Genomic DNA, 16,097 nt, shown 5'->3' with positions numbered 1-16,097 from the left:
GTTAACTCTGTTTCTCTCTCCACGGATGTTGCCTGGCCTGCTGATTTTTTCCAGCATTTTCTGTTGTTATTTCGGATTTCCAGCATCCGATGTATTTTGCTATCATATTAGTGTTTGGTTCACTGCCACCCCTCTTCTCGGAATGCCCACCTTGAAGAAGTTCTGCTCTTCTCTTCGATGGGATCTCCGTTTGGCTCTTCAACCTTGTTCATCTTCATTGCTTTCAGTTTCCCTTCTCGTGTTTGATCAGGTATCTGCCAAGACTCGGTTTCACAGCCACATCATTTTCCTCAGCAACTGTCTCCGGTTCCAACTTATTCCACGTGGATTCCAACTAAACTTTCAATCTCCTGGTGTTGAAGGTAGGGGAAAAGAAAGAAAGAAAGAAAGAAAGAAAGAAAATGAAGTATTTTAGAAATGTAGTCGTGTTGTAATGTAGGAAACTGTGATTGAAAGATGTAAAAAATAATCACCATCAACTTGCTTGCAGACTCGATGGTGGTTTTTTAGCTGTTTCACCTAATATACAAATATAGATGGTCACTTTTTGTAGCTCTGTGCAAAATTAATATTTTAAATAAATAAATCAATCGCGAGAAAATGGGAGAACAATGAGTGAGTAAGTTGTAATTGACTGGGTAATACATCATCTGGGCACATCTTGTGCAATGTCGCAAAACATAGTACAATCCAAAGGACTGGCTCCAAACTACAAGTGAAAATGCTTAGATGTAAGTCCATCTAATGATAAAGAATCGAATTGGCATATTTTGATAGCCAAGTTCTCAAGAAACTTATTAATACGGACACTGTAAATAAAACACTGAAGCAGGGTTAGCAAGTTAGCAGGTATTTTATGTTGTGAATTCGACTTATAATAATATTAATGTCAGCCTACTGTATGTAGACCAGCCTGAAAGAATGCTAGAGTTGAATCTCTGGGTATTTTTTTATTATTATTCATTCATGGGATGTAGCCATAGCTGGCAAGGCCAGCATTTATTGCCCATCCCTAATTGTCCTTGAGAGGTGGTGGTGAGCCACCTTCTTGAACCGCTGCAGTCCGTGTGGTGAAGGTTCTCCCACAGTGCTGTTAGGGAGGGGATTCCAGGATTTTGACCCAGCGACGATGAAGGATTTAGATGAGTCATTTTCCCAAGCCACACAAGCGGTTTCTCACAGGAAAATGTAAACATTGACATTATAACTGGGAAGAAGCTGAATTTCTTTCCAAATATCATGAGTAAACTTTAACATTTTAAAGTAAACCACAACAAAGATTCCTTTAAAGCAGAATTTAATTTCCAGGAATTTTTTTTAAGCTTCATTATTTTGTTATAACGTACATTGTTTTTGGTTGAATGTCAAAAGCAACAAAACCACATAATTATCCTTAATATTTCCATTGCTGTGAGGAATTGTATTCTATGAAAAGGTTTAAACTTTTCAGAATGGAAAGAAGATTTAAGCACTATCTATACTGTATAATTAAAAGTGTTGCGTTAAGGACACGTCTGTCAGTCACATTTTTCAAAGAAGTCACACGTCAAAACACCTCGGGCTAAAAATTCGGTTCCACCGCGCCAGGTCTTCAGCGCCCGAAATTTAGCGCACGCCCGGATTCCCCTAGCGCCCGCCTGAAATTCAGTAGCGCCGCCTCAAGACGGCGGCGGGCGCTATTGCAGGGTTTGGACGCCTCGTTTGGGGCGAAGACTGTCAGTTTCCGCCGCCCAGCTGCCGCTGCGGCAACCGATGCGGTGCGGCAGGCTGGGGTACTGCAGGCCTCCTCCTTCTCTTAAGGAGGAGCTGCCTGCAGCCGTGAGATCGCCGATGGAATCCCCCGGCAAATGAACCCGGCACCACGGAGAAGTGCCGGGCTCGCGGGAGTCACACACCAATGCCGCGGGGGGGTGGTGCAGGAGTCCGGGGAGGGAGCTGCGGCCAGGCGGCCGCCGGAAAAGCGGCTGGCCGCCGCTCCACCTTTATGCGCCGGCCTTTCGGAGCTGCAACGCACCGTTTTGCAAACGCTGTTTGCGGCTGCGATGGGCGAGGCGGCCGCAACTCAATTTGGCCATCGGGACGATTTATCATTGGAACCGGGGCGCTGCGCACACCGATGACGTCATCGGTGCCGGCGCAGCGCTAACGGCTAACGCCGATGTTAGGGACGAACTCAATTTCGGGCGTTAAAAACTTACGGCGCAAACCCACTCTATAGCCAAAAAGTGGGCGCAAACGCAACTGAATTTCTAGGCCCTCAAGTCCTGAAAGACAAAAAAATGAGATTGGCTCAAATAACCACTTATTTGGCAAGTTGCCACTCAAGTAACGGATTGACTAAATGTTAATAAATCAAAAAGAAGTAAAAAGTACCAGTGAGGGATGAATAACCAACGAGAAACATTTTTCCTTAAAGCTACCAATCAGCATGTACCACAAACCCAACCAATCAATTAGCTCAAATAATTTCTTTACACAGTTTTTCTTTACCATTTCTATCTTTTTCACTCAGGCAAGTATACTCGAAATAACCAATTAAAAATGACAGAATTCTGTGGGAAAAAAAAATCACTAACCTTACCCAGAAAGTTGGTTGGTTAATGTTAGAAAAGCCTGGGAGAATCTTCCTTCAAATAGGCCTGCCCTTCTGTCTGGAGCTTGCAATTCGAGTTGGAAATTTCATCGGAGTCAAAACTGATATTGATAAGTTTTTGTTAGGCAAGGACTTTGAGGTTTCTGGAACCAAGGCGGGTAAATGGGGTTACGATACAGATTCGCCGTTGAATGGAGGAGCAGGCTCGAGGGGCTGAATGGCCTACTCCTGTTTGAATTGCTATGTTCTGAACTTCCTCTGTTGTTGATCACTAGTATGTGTATATGTGTGAGAGTGATGCATCCTGGGAGTTGTCTTTACTACGGTACGCAGAGTGCACCAGGACAGCTGACATCACATGAAAGCCAAGCAGGAAAAAATCTGGAGAAGACTACCCCCCGTGAAGAAATTCTGTGTGTGTGTGTGTGTATACATGGGAGAGGAAATGCACCGTGGAAGTTGCAATTTTCAGCCTGCTCCCATTGAACTGCAACTCCACCTGAACTCACTGCCGGAAAGGGTGGTAGAGGCAGAAGCCCTCATCGCATTTAAAAAGAACTTGGATATGCACTTGAAGTGCCGTAACCTACAAGACTACAGATCAAGAGCTGGAAAGTGGGATTAGGCTGGAAAGCTCATTTTCAGCCGGCACAGACACAGAGGGGTCAATTTTAACTCAGGTGCGGGCTATTGGCCTGTTCCCCGAATGTGGTGTTTCCCACACGAATCTAAATGGGTCTGTGAGATTGATGCAATTGTAACACAATTGGCCAATTGATTTCCAGCGTGTGGGAAGCCTTGGCAATTGAGTATTTCCAGTCAGAAAGTCACAGAATATGATGTCATCATTGCTGCTGCTTTTAAGGTCCACAGCAAGCCTTCCTTCTTCTGCAGGCTTCCAAACTTCACCATTGAGATGGCACAGGAGCCTGCAGGAGCAACGGCCAGCAAGAAGGCAAGAGCTGCCCCCAAATTTGATGAGGCTTCACTCGAGGCATTGCTGGATGGTGCTTGGGCCCACAGGGAGGTCCTGTTCCCTTCTTCAGGGAGGAAGAGGCCTCCCAGTCAGACCAAGGCTGTGTGGCTACAGGTGGCAGGGGAAGTCAACTCCTTGGGGCTCACACGGCGCACCTGGATGCAGTGCAAGAAAAGATTCCATGACCTTCATCGCACTGGAAAAGTAAGTAATGTATGAAGGTTCCATCACCCTCAATCTGATCCACATTGCCTTTCCTCACCAGCACTCAGCTTTAGCAATCTCTTCCTCCACATCCCACTAGACACTCACATCCATGCACTCTTACCCATTCCCTCTCTCTCTATGCTCACAATCACATAACTATTCCACCATGCAGCTCACACACTCCCTCTCACTCTGATGCTTTGAACACAACTGACAACACACAGGGAGGGCCCTTGGTCTTGCAACCTCACTCCATCTTTGTCTCCTTCTAAGTATCTATGCTATGCAATCTCTGCATTCACTCCTTCATTCTCACTCAACCTCCACTTGTCTCCCTCATTGCAGGAAAAGAGAGCTCACAACAGGAGAGAGTGAGCCAGGACAGGAGGAGGGCCGCCCTCATTAGCCCAGCTCACCCGCTGGGAGGAAGGCGTCCTGGAAATTGTCGGGGCTGACATAGATGCGGAAGTTGGGGAAGGAGAGACAGGTGCATCCCCGCAAGCTGGTGACAGAATAGATTTCCATCTCTCTCATTGGCATTGCATGAGTCGCTGATAATGATTCTGAAGCTACATCATATGGACATATGATCATCTGCAAAATGCAATGTGCATGTAGCCTTGGCATCACATCTCTAAATTTTTCCTTGACTCCCTCACAGGACCATCGAGAGCCCCCGTCCCCAGTGTGCAGGAGGAAGACCCTGAGATGCCAGGCTCCTCAGAGGAATCTGCAACCTCTGAGGGCGCAGGGTCAGCAGAAATAAGCGCACCCAGCACCAGCGCAGACACTCACACCTCAGTGGGACTTTCGGGACATAGAGCAGAGTTGTCACCTGGTGTATCACAGCTCACAAGTGAGAATCAGCAGATTGTGGAGACAGGGACAGTAGTGGAGCGTCCTCGTCGGAGGGCGCAGGACTCTGCCAGCTCGGCTCAGCTGCATGTTGACCCTCTGCCTCTGGGTCCATCCGTAAGATCAGAGGTGATGGAACTCCATGCACAGATGCAGGAGTCTCTGGCAGGTTTTGTCTCCAGGGTCGCTGCGAGTGTGGAGCGAATGGAGGAGTCCATAGCGAACATGAGCAGAGCCTTTGTGGAGTCATTGGCACATGAACGCATCAACACGGAAAGGATGGCTACCTACGTGGAAATGATTGCTGCCTCCGTGGTAAGGCTGGCTACAGTAGAGGAGAGGAGGGCTACGGCCATGGAGGAGCTTAGTCGCCAGGGTATGGAAAACATGGTGAGTGTTCAGAATAGAATGACATCTCTTGAGGAGCGATGGGCATCTATTGAACAGAGAAACCAGACCTTCACGGAAGTCCTTCTGAGTAGGACTGCCATTGCAGATACGGGCCCCCATGGCCCCCCTGATGTGCAGCAAGGTGCTCTCAAGCCACTTGCAGGCACTGAGGGGGACCTGACCCGTGAGAGGGAGGTTAGTGGCAGACCTCAAGTAAGTGAGGGCTCCTCTCCAAGCGCACACACTTCCATGCCACTGCAGAGCCCTCGGTCAGAGCCCCGCCGGAGTCCACACCCAACTGAGATAAACGTCTCAACTCCTGCACAGCCGCAGGAGCAGCAGACTGCTGGCGAGCCCTCACAGGCTCGCCACCCCAGAGGACGCCCGCCAAAGGTGTCGAGACAGGAGCAGCAGGAAAGTGAGCAAGGGGCCTCCACATCTGTTGAAGCCACAGGGGAACCACTACGTAGGAGCACGTGTAAGAGGAAAATAAAGCACAAATAGTCACAAGGGTAGTCATTTGGGTGAAGTGTTGTGTATTCTGTAAAAATGCCATCAGTTTGTTTTGCATAAAAATTCCAATGGCAACTTCTGCAGTTGTGGCGTGTGTCATTTCGCGAATGGGGCTGGAGGTCCTCTAATGCCAAGAAGGGAAGGAAAAAAAGGCCTCCCATGCTTCTGGTAGATGCCTCAGTTGAGGAAGCGCTGAGTGAGGCTGGCGAGAGGGGTTTCGCAGGAGGTCACACTGGAGAAGTATGTGAGGCTCCAACCTTCCACAGGTGTGGTTAAGCCTGGTAAAAGTTGCCCCAAGCCTGAAACAACAAAGTCCTGCCACCTGCAAATGATGGCTGATCAAATCTCCTCTTTAATGGTTGACCTGCAGCTGATAGTCAGCAAGCCAATAGTGCTCACGCCAGGTTTCACAGGCATGATCCCCACCAGGCGTGTTTTACGTGGGAAAAGGGTTAAACAGGCAAGGGCCTGTTAAATTGGGATTATAAAGGCCAATGAGTGCTGTTTAAGGGCCCTAAAGACACCATCAGACACGCCTGGGTTAAAATGACTAGGTGTCGGGAACCAGGCTGGGGCAGGGGGGTCCCAAGCCCCAGGTTTTGTGATTTTAACCCCCCAAACGCCTCAAAGCCCGCCTGACGGCTGAGTTAAAATCGAGCCCAAAGAGCTGAATGGCCCCCTGTGCCATAAATTTCTATGATTCTATGAATTCCCAGATTATACCGAAATCCAGGCAGAACAAATATAAAAAGCAACTGCGAGGCATGAGTGGTGGAAGAAATAAAAGACTTTATTTTTATTAAGCGTTCTGTACAGTTTGAACCATTATATAAAAATTCTGAACTAATTGTATTGTTTTGGATAAGGATTTTCTTTTTTGCACTGCTGAGAGGATTGGTGTTTGTGGCCATACGAAAATGTTTATGAGGCATTTGATGCTGACCGCGGACATTGTGGCCAGAGTACATCAATGAGCTGGTTAAGGGATGGGTGCTTCTAGTTATGGGGAGTGAGCACCTGTTTAGATGCGGTCATTGGAGACTCAATAATGTGGAAAAAACCTCCCTTGGCACTGCCACACCAAATGACCGCTTCAGCAAGAACTATAAATGCACCATGGGAACTAAGGGGGAGGAAAAATATCTTCTGTAATTATGTTATTAACTGAAAAAGGGAAGAAATGTCTTGAGGAGGAAGGAATTAGCAAATACTTGCATCTTAAGCAAATACTGCAAATTTGCATTGGGAGGTAGAGCAAGAAAAGATTTAGAATGTAAATAATTGTGAATAAGAGGTTTGGGAGGAATAATAAAGCTACTTCCATCTTAAGCTTCGTAAAGTGGCAGGTAAAAAAGAATTACATAGGATTACATAGGATATACAGCACAGAAACAGGCCATTCGGCCCAACCAGTCTATGCCAGTGTTTATGCCCCACTCGAGCTTCCTCTTGTCTTTCCTCATCTAACCCTATCAGCATAGCCCTCTATTCCCTTCTTCCTCATATGCTTGTCTAATCACCCCTTAACTGCATCTATACTATTTGCTTCAACCACTCCCTGTGGTAGCGAGTTCCACATTCTCACCACTCTCTGGGTAAAGAAGTTGTTTCTTCTGAATTCCCTATTTGATTTTTTGGTGACTATCTTATACTGATGGCCTCTAGTTTTCCTCTTCCCCACAAGTGGAAACATTCTCTCTACATCTACTCTACCAAAACCTTTCATCATTTTAAAGACCTCTATTAGGTCACCCCTCAACCTTCTCTTTTCAAGAGAAAAGAGATCCAGCCTGTTCATCCTTTCCTGATATGTATACCCTCGCATTTCTGGTATCATCCTTGTAAATCTTCGCTGCACCCTCTCCAGTGCCTCCACATCCTTTTTATAATATGGCGACCAGAATTGCACACCGTACTCCTTGATAATTTAATTTCATAGTTCCTCTTTGCCTTCCTAATTGTTTTTTTGGCTTCTCTCCTAATCCCTTCATATTCTCCCTTATCATGCTCTCCCTTGCAGTCCATGTACTTAATGTACTCTTTCCTTACCTTCAATTTTTCCCTTATGGCTTTATTCATCCACAATATCTCATTAGTGTTTAGCTTGTTCTTGTTAATTAGCGGAATATATTTTGAACATCATTTTAAATGTTTCCCATTGCTGTTCTGCATCATTGTTTGCCAATACTGTTGTCCATTTTATTTTCCCAAGTTCTATTCTCAGCCCCTCAATTATTATCAACAACTTGCATTGATATAACACCTTTAATGTAGAAAAACGTACCAAAGCACCTCAGACGTGTATTTATGAGGGCTGTATCTACACATATCTGTGAGGCCTGTATCTTTCAGTATCAGTAAGGTGTGTAATATTTTTACCTCAAGTCAGTCATGTAATATACTGCTTCAGTAAATTTGCTGTATTACAGTGATGGGTGAACTGTGGCCACATTTAAGCTCAGTGGGGCCACAGTATCCATCATAAACACACGTCAGCTCCCGGAATACTTGTAATTAGTAACTTGTAAAGATCCGCTAGTAATTAAAAATGGTTACTTATTATATGAATTAAGAAATGCTTGTTTATATGGACCTCGAAATCCCTGGGACTGGGAAGGTGCTATGACAGTGCACATCATCAGGCTGGCTGAAATTGGGAGTGGGACTATTTTTAATGAAGAACATTTTCTGCTTCGTTAGTGGCAGGGTCTTCAGCCATCATGATCCTGCACTCTTAACATTCCTTTCCCAAACCCCTTTACCATTTTCAAAAGCTTCCTCAAAACCTCCCTCATCAACAGTGCCTTCAGACAACTCCCCCAAAAATTCCACCAAGTGTTCAACCTAACATAAGAACATAAGAACATAAGAAATAGGAGCAGGAGTAGGCCATACGGCCCCTCGGGCCTGCTCCGCCATTCAATAGGATCATGGCTGATCTGAATCTAGACTCACGTCCACTTCCCTGCCCTCTCCCCGTAACCCCTAATTCCCTTATCTGCTAGGAAAATGTCTATCTCCATTTTAAATTTATTTAATGTTGCAGCTTCCACAGCTCTCTGGGGTAGCAAATTCCATAGATTTACTACCCTCTGAGTGAAGAAGTTTCTCCTCATCTCAGTTTTGAAAGGGCAGCTATGCCCCCTAGTTCTAGTCTCACCCATCAGTGGAAATATCCTCACCGCATCCACCTGATCAAGCCCCCTCACAATCTTATATGTTTCGATAAGATCGCCTCTCATTCTTCTGAACCCCTTTGTTAAGCACACTGAGGGCATTTCACGACATTAAAGGCAATATATAGGTGTGAGTTGTTGTACAGAAGGCAGGAGCCAGTGTGCAGGCATAGGCAGGGAACAGAGACTGCAAAGAAATGGTGTTCATGCAGAGGCAAGCAAAAGTGACTTTGGAAAAAATGCCGCACATGTATGGACAGATAGGCAGGAGTGGCTCTGAGGAGCAGGTGCACGTGGTATTTGATCTGTGTTTTGTAGCATAAACACATGTACTAAATCTTTGCATTTTAAAGGGTTTTATTCAGGTGTAAAGGCTAAACCATGAGCCTCACCATGGCCACATTTACTTCACTTGACGCTGCACACCCTGGCTGCCACATGATGCGACAGGTTGGCACCACCGCACACTAACAGCATAAAGCATCCCTACAATGCCCAAGCCATTCCTTTCACACTCGCCACCATTGCGGGGGGTACCGTTATGTTTCACCATTCACTGCAGCTCACTGAGCCACTTCCAAAGGTGCACACAAATCTGTCCAAGAATGCAAAGTGTTGAAAATAAAGATTTTAATGTTTGACTCCACATTAATAGAAACTTCACATGAACATTGCATAAAACACCCAAGTGCCTACCCTTGTGTGTTGTTAGTTGGTATGATTGGACTAGGATAAGAGTGATTGTGAGGGGTGGCTAGTGAGATGGGGATGTGATAATGTAGATAAAGAGAGGGATGGGTGGAGGTGCAAGGTAAGTTGGTGTGAGTAAGGATATGCAGGAGTAGGGTAGGGAAGGCAGAGTGATGGGGATGTGATGAGTGGCACAGCAGGATGAGGTTGAGTGGCTTTGCAGTAACGTTTCGTGATCTACTGAGATCATTGAAAAGTTTGTGCCACTGCAGCCTGGTCCACCTGACAACATCCCTGCTTGTGTCCTCCTGTGCAATGTGCAACCAGGCTGCGATGGTCTCCTGGGGAAGTCTCTTCCGGCCATGGGAAGGGAAGAGGACCTCCCTGCGTGCTGTGACTCCCTCCATAAGCAGATGGAGGGAGTCATGGGAGAGCCTGGGTGCAACCCTGCACCTCTGTGCAGTGCTTGTTAGTGTTTGCAGCACCTCAATGCTGTAGAACACTGACAGCACAAATGTCAAAGTAAATTTGTGTATGGTCACTTTAAGGAAACCGGCTGATGACGTGTCATAAATGACGTCATCAGACCCGCTTCCTTCAATTGGCCGGGAAACTCGCTGGGCGGGCTTAACAAGCCCAATCAGGGGAAAGTCATGTCGGAGGCTGGGCTGCAGACAACAGTGGGGCCGAGACCCGCCACCGATGTCGCTTGCCACGGACCCACCGAGGTAGGGAAAATCCCGACCAAGGTAACCCTACACTTAGTGACTGGGGGGGGGATGTAAGATGTAGGGGTAGGAAGTGTCTTGTCTTGCTGCTCCATCCATCATGGTGTGTGGGGCAGGCTTGATGGGCCAGCTGGTGTTTTCCTGCCCATCAATTTCGTATGTTCGTATTTAAGAGACTGAACCAGTGTATTGAAGGTGGGCCACTCACAATACTTGGGTATGGGGTGAATTTGATAAACATATGAAAATGATATCTCCATCCAGTTCTTGCTCCACCTTTTCCTAGTTGATCTACAAAGTTCCTTCTGGGATAAGTGCTGGAACTTAAAAAAAAATAATTAAAGGGTTGTCATGTTTTCTGCAATTTAGAAATAGCTAGAGCTGGGAGACTGTTAATTCCCTTTCTTGTGTATTGTTATGCTAATTCTACCTCCTTATCCTACCCATAACAGGTTTCAAAACAATCTGGCCAGCGCCTTGAAAGGAGAATGTGTACAAGATGCAGAGACACCAGATAATTGATTCTGAGGTGCCATCTTTCAGATGAGACGTTAAACCAAGTCTGCTCTCTCAGGTGGTTGTAAAAGATCCCATGGCACTATTTCAAAGAAGAGCTGGGGAGTTCTCCTGGTGTCCTGGCCAATATTTATTGCTCAACCGCCATCGCTAAAACAGATTATCTGGTCATTATCACATTGCTGTTTACTTGATACTGTTGTGCACAACTTGGCTGCCATATTTCCTACATTATAACAGTGATTACACTTCAAGACGTATTTCATTGGTTGTAAAATGCTTTGGGACATCCTGAGGTTGTGAAAGGCGCTATATAAATGCAAGCTCTTTCCTTTCTTTCATGTTCATTTGTCTAAATGATTGATTGATAGATTGATTGACAAAGGGGAGCGTTTTTGTCATTATCTTTTGGTGTTTCTACTTGTTTGGCCTTTGTTTCTGGAACTGCTAGCTCTTGGTTCAGTATCATAGTATTTTTACAATTCTCACTAATAAAATATTTTGTGGCAGCAACCCTTCAATTTAAATCATGTACAATTAGTTGATTTGGGCCTGTTTTTACCATGGGCGCTTGGTGGCTGGTTTCTATAACATTCAGTTGATACAAATACATATTGTACTGAATTTAAGATTGGGGAAAAACTCAGTGGCAGAAAAAGCTCAGCATTAACGATGTGTCCTGGTCAGCAAGGACACATAGGGGGTGATTTTGCCAGCCCTGGGGAGGTGGGTATGGAGGCGGGACTGCCGGAAAAATGGCAGAATCTAGGGGCCTCTGTGCCATCTTCCCAGGAGGTGGGTACCCGACCCGCGCTGGGAGCCGCCTCCTCGAGGCGGGAAGGGGATTAGTGCCAATTAACTGCCCGTTAACAGGTAGTTTTTTGGATAATCCCTATTTTGAGCCCTAAAGTGCAGGCTTCCAGCGGCTCCGAACCTCGCCAGGGTCAGCAAGGTGAGCTGTGGGTCTGCGGGGGTCGGAAAGGCCGAGATGTCCGGTGTGCAGGTGAGTGATGGGTGCATGTGTGCAGAGGTAAGTGTGTGAGGTGAGTCTTAGGCCTAGAAATTCAGTTGTTTGCGCCAGCCGCTAGCGCCTTAGGAGGAGGAGAAGTGGGGTGCTAAGCGGCTAGCGCCCGGGCGCAGCGTGATCTGCGCCTCTCGTGAACTTCAGTTAAGATTTAGCGGCGGCGCAAAACCTTTGCGCGCGCTCAGCTGCGCGCGCAGATCCTGACATCATTTCATGCTGCAACGCCCTTTGTGCGCCCCAAACCGGAAATTCAGTGGCGCCGGCCTATTGTGCGCCTGGCGCCCCTAGCGACTGGTAGAGGGGAACGGTTCCCAGTCGCTGCGGGGCACGGGGGGGCGCTAATTAAAGGGGACTCCTCCTGCAGTATAAATGGCAGCCATTTTGCACCACTCCTTCTTTGTGAGAGACGGATCTTTGGAGAGAGACAAAGGTAGAGAGCTTTCCGGTTTGGCTCAACACTCGCACAGGTACTTGTGGCTTCAGGCCACAGCTTTGAACTTGTCTTTAACTTCAGAGTCATAGCATTGATTGGAAACATATAATGGGGGCTGCAATGGGTGGAAATGTTGGGCTTCTCCATTGCATTCAAAGGGCTCAGAGACGCCGTGAGAGAGTGCCAGTCATGGCCAGACGGAGAAGGGGCAACAGGCATCAGCAAAGGAGGCCTTACCCACCCAAGGTATACCGCCAGCAGTTCTCATATCTGAACATGTCTGAGGAGCAGTGTGTTCGGAGGCTGCGATTCAGAAGGGCGGTGGTCACTGAGATCTGCCACCTGCTTCGCGGAGATCTGCAGCCACAGCTGAGGAGCAGGACGTCTCTGTCGGTGGCAGTGAAGGTGAAGGTGGCTCTCAACTTCTATGCCACCGGCTCCTTCCAATCCGCTACTGGGGACATTTCCAACATCTCCCAGTTTGCGGTACATTGCTGCATCCGCCAGGTGACCAATGCCCTTTTCAGAAGGAGACGTCAGTTCATCTCCTTCCCCATGACCGTTGACAAGCAGCAACAGTGTGCAATGGGCTTTGCAGCATTAGCGGGCTTCCCCATGGTGCAGGGTGCCATTGACTGCACGCATGTGGCTTTGCGGGCACCTCTAGAGAATACCGAGGATTACCGCAACCGGAAGGGCTACCATTCGCTCAACGTGCAGTTGGTGTGTGACCACAGGCAGCTCATCCTAGCTGTCAATGCCCGCTTTCCAGGCAGCAGCCACGATGCCTTCATCCTGCGCCAGACTTCTGTGGCAGACATGTTCGAGGCCCAGCCTCACCCACGAGGATGGCTTCTCGGGGACAAAGGCTATCCTTTGTGCACCTGGCTGATGACCCCGCTCCGTGCGCCCAGCACCCCTGCTGAAGAGCGATACAATGAGAGCCATCAAGCAACCAGGAACATCATTGAGCAAACAATCGGCGTGCTGAAGCAACGGTTCCGCTGTCTGGATCGTTCCGAGGGAGCCCTACAGTACTCGCCTGAGCGAGTCTCCCATTTCGTTGTCGTGTGCTGCATGCTGCACAACCTGGCTATCCGCAAGACTCAGCCACTGCCAGCAGACATTGGAGGACCACCAGAGGAGGAGGAGGAGGAGGAGGAGGACCAGCACAGGAGGGAGGCAGAAAGTGCAAGGGCCGCCCGTCGGCGGATTATTGCAAGTCGGTTCTAGGCCCCCTCTCAGGGAATGGCTTGTGCCAATGGCAGAAGATGAATGTAGCCACTCCACAAGCCCTCAACCAAGCAGGGCAACCAGGACTTCCAAAAGAAAGCATAGACAGTGCGATTTAAGAATTTTTTTTCCTATGATACCTCTGTGCCCTTCCCACATGACAAACTAATGGAGAGAAACCCCCCCAAAAACACAAATACACCAGTCTCGGCCTTTACAAGTAAAACAAATATACCAGTCTCGGCCTTTAAATATGAAACAAATACACCAGTCTCGGCCTTTAAATATGAAACAAATACACCAGTCTCGGCTTTTATATATGAAACAAATACACCAGTCTCGGCTTTTAAATATGAAACAAATACACCAGTCTCGGCTTTTATATATGAAACAAATACACCAGTCTCGGTTTTTATAAGTAAAACAAAACATTTGGCCACACCTTCTACTTTTTCCCCTGCGAGGGTGATCCGTTTCGCTTCCGTGGCTGGCCCCTACCCACCCTGCAGTTCCTCCTCAATGGGACCCCAGTGGCTGCAGCAAGGCTGGGGGAAGGCTGCTGAGGGTCAGATGGTGAGACGGCAGATGCCCTTGGGGGTCGGCCTGGACCAGCTCTGGGCCTGGAGGGGCCGGCTGCTGACTGCTCCAACTCTGCTTGGGCGGCAGCAGTCTGTCCAACAGCCGGTGGCAGCTGCAATGGAGGAGTGACAGTGTTGGCTGCAGGAATGCTGCCAACCTGACAGATCACAGGCACTCCCTGGTCGGCTGAGACATTGGCACGCGCACGGGCCAGCACTGCAGCATGCGCAGCAATCTCCTGAGGCACAGACTGCTGGGCTGCTGCGGCACAGCGAGTGCCCCGGCGATGCCTGGCCGATCCAGCGAGTGTGGCAGCAGTTAGTGCCCGTGTGGCCCTGGTCTGTGTCTGCATGACAGCAGCCAGTGAATGCACGGCACGACTGAGCACTTGGCTAGAAGCCACCTGTGAAGCAGCGAAGTCCTGCTGACTCCTAGCCTGTGCTGCCGCAATGTCCTGCAGACTCCTGGCCTGTGCTGCACTGAATTGTTGCAGACTCCTGGCCTGTGCTGCACTGAATTGTTGCAGACTCCTGGCCTGTGCTGCCCCGAATTCCTGCACACTCCTTGCCAGTGACTCTATGGAGTCAGGCATCCTTGCCACTGCAGCCATGAGCTCAGTGTGCCTGCGCTCAGCCTGGGTGCCCATTTCCGCTAAGAGCCGCACCTCCTCTGCGCTCACCGTAGCAGGACTGGAGGCCGCACTCACCCTCCGGGGAGAAGGCCGCCGAGCTTCCCCACCCCTCCCGCATTGCTGCAGCCCGCTGGTCCCCGGAGCTTCACTATCCTCTGACCCTTCCCCCCTGCTCCCCTCCAGGGAAGACGTGTCACCATCATGGCCATGGGCTGCCTCGGCTGAGGGTGTCCCTGATGGGCTGGCTTCCTCCTCTTCCTCCTCTATGTCTGACTCGGACACAGTGCCAGCTTGAGGGGCCGCCTCCTCACCTGGCGAGTCACCATCTGAAAGCAGGGAGGCACAAGAGTTGCTTTAGAGTGAGGACAGGGCGGCAGCGAGGGAGGCATGAGTGCTGCTGTGCACTGCATTGGTTCGATAGTGGCAAAGGATGCTGGCATGAGGCGCAAGTGGAAAGGGAGAGGTCAAAAAGGTGATGACCTTACCATTGGTGCCCAGAACAGGGTCAGCATCTCCAGTGGCGACGGGGCCACTCAGCCGGCCTGCCATGATCCGCTCCACTCACTGCTCGAGGTCGCTCAGCTGTTTCAGGTCAGGACGGCCTCCCCCGGTCTGTCGCTGCTGTCTTCTGTTATGCGCCAGCTTGGCCTGCAAGAGAAAGGACCGCCTCTAAGTACAGTGTCAAGCCCTGATCTTGCCCGCACTGACTCCCATGTTCGATTAGCCCTGACAGTGTCAAGCCCTGATCTTGCCCGCACTGCCTCCCATGGTCGAATAGCCCTGACAGTGTCTAAAGTCCTGATTGCGCAAGTGCTTTTCATGACAGTCCCATAGCTGCTGGATGAGGGCTGGCCATTAGGGCTTTCAGACCTGTTTGGCCATAAAGTGAGGTGCACATGCAGGGATGAGGAGGATACTGGAAAGGGTGCTCACCCTGACAACCCGAGTGAGGTCGTTGAATTTTTTCCGGCACTGGGTTGGTGTCCTGCCAACCACGCTGTTGGACGTGACCCTGTTTGCCACATCCCTCCATGCTTTCCGATATTTGGCGGGCAGCGGCCTCCTGTCACCCTCAGAGAAGAGGATATGGCGCCTGCGGTCCACTGTGCCAACCAGCAGCCTCAGGTCACCCTCGCCGAAGCGCTGCGGTCTCTCCCTGGCCTTCTCCATTCTCCTGGGCGTGGAGCTGTTCCAGAAGCAGTGTTCAGGCCTTGCCTTAGGGCTGCAGTGTGCAGGGCGTGGCAGCCAAGCAATTCCACCCTCCCCCTTTAAGTGCTGACCGGCGCCTGACTGTCTGGCCTCAATGAGCAATTCGCCGCACCTGCGCTGCGCCCGCCTTCGGTGTTTGCGCCCCGGATCACCGGCTTAGCGCCTAATGATAGTCGTGCATCGCCTGCTTTAGCGAGGCAGCAACCTTTGGGGCGATGCAACTGAATATCGGCGAAGGTGGCGCTAAGTTGCGCCGGGCGCAAAAGTTAGCGAACGCCATGCTGTAGCGCCCCAAACGTGGCTATACTGAATTTCTAGGCCTTAGTGTTTTAAAAGCTTTACTT

This window comes from Somniosus microcephalus, chromosome 13 (genome assembly GCF_052327205.1).
Source record: "Somniosus microcephalus isolate GS21.2 chromosome 13, FLI_Smic_1.0, whole genome shotgun sequence".
In the NCBI taxonomy this organism is placed as follows: Eukaryota; Metazoa; Chordata; class Chondrichthyes; order Squaliformes; family Somniosidae; genus Somniosus; species Somniosus microcephalus.
This window is presented reverse-complemented; position numbering follows the sequence as displayed.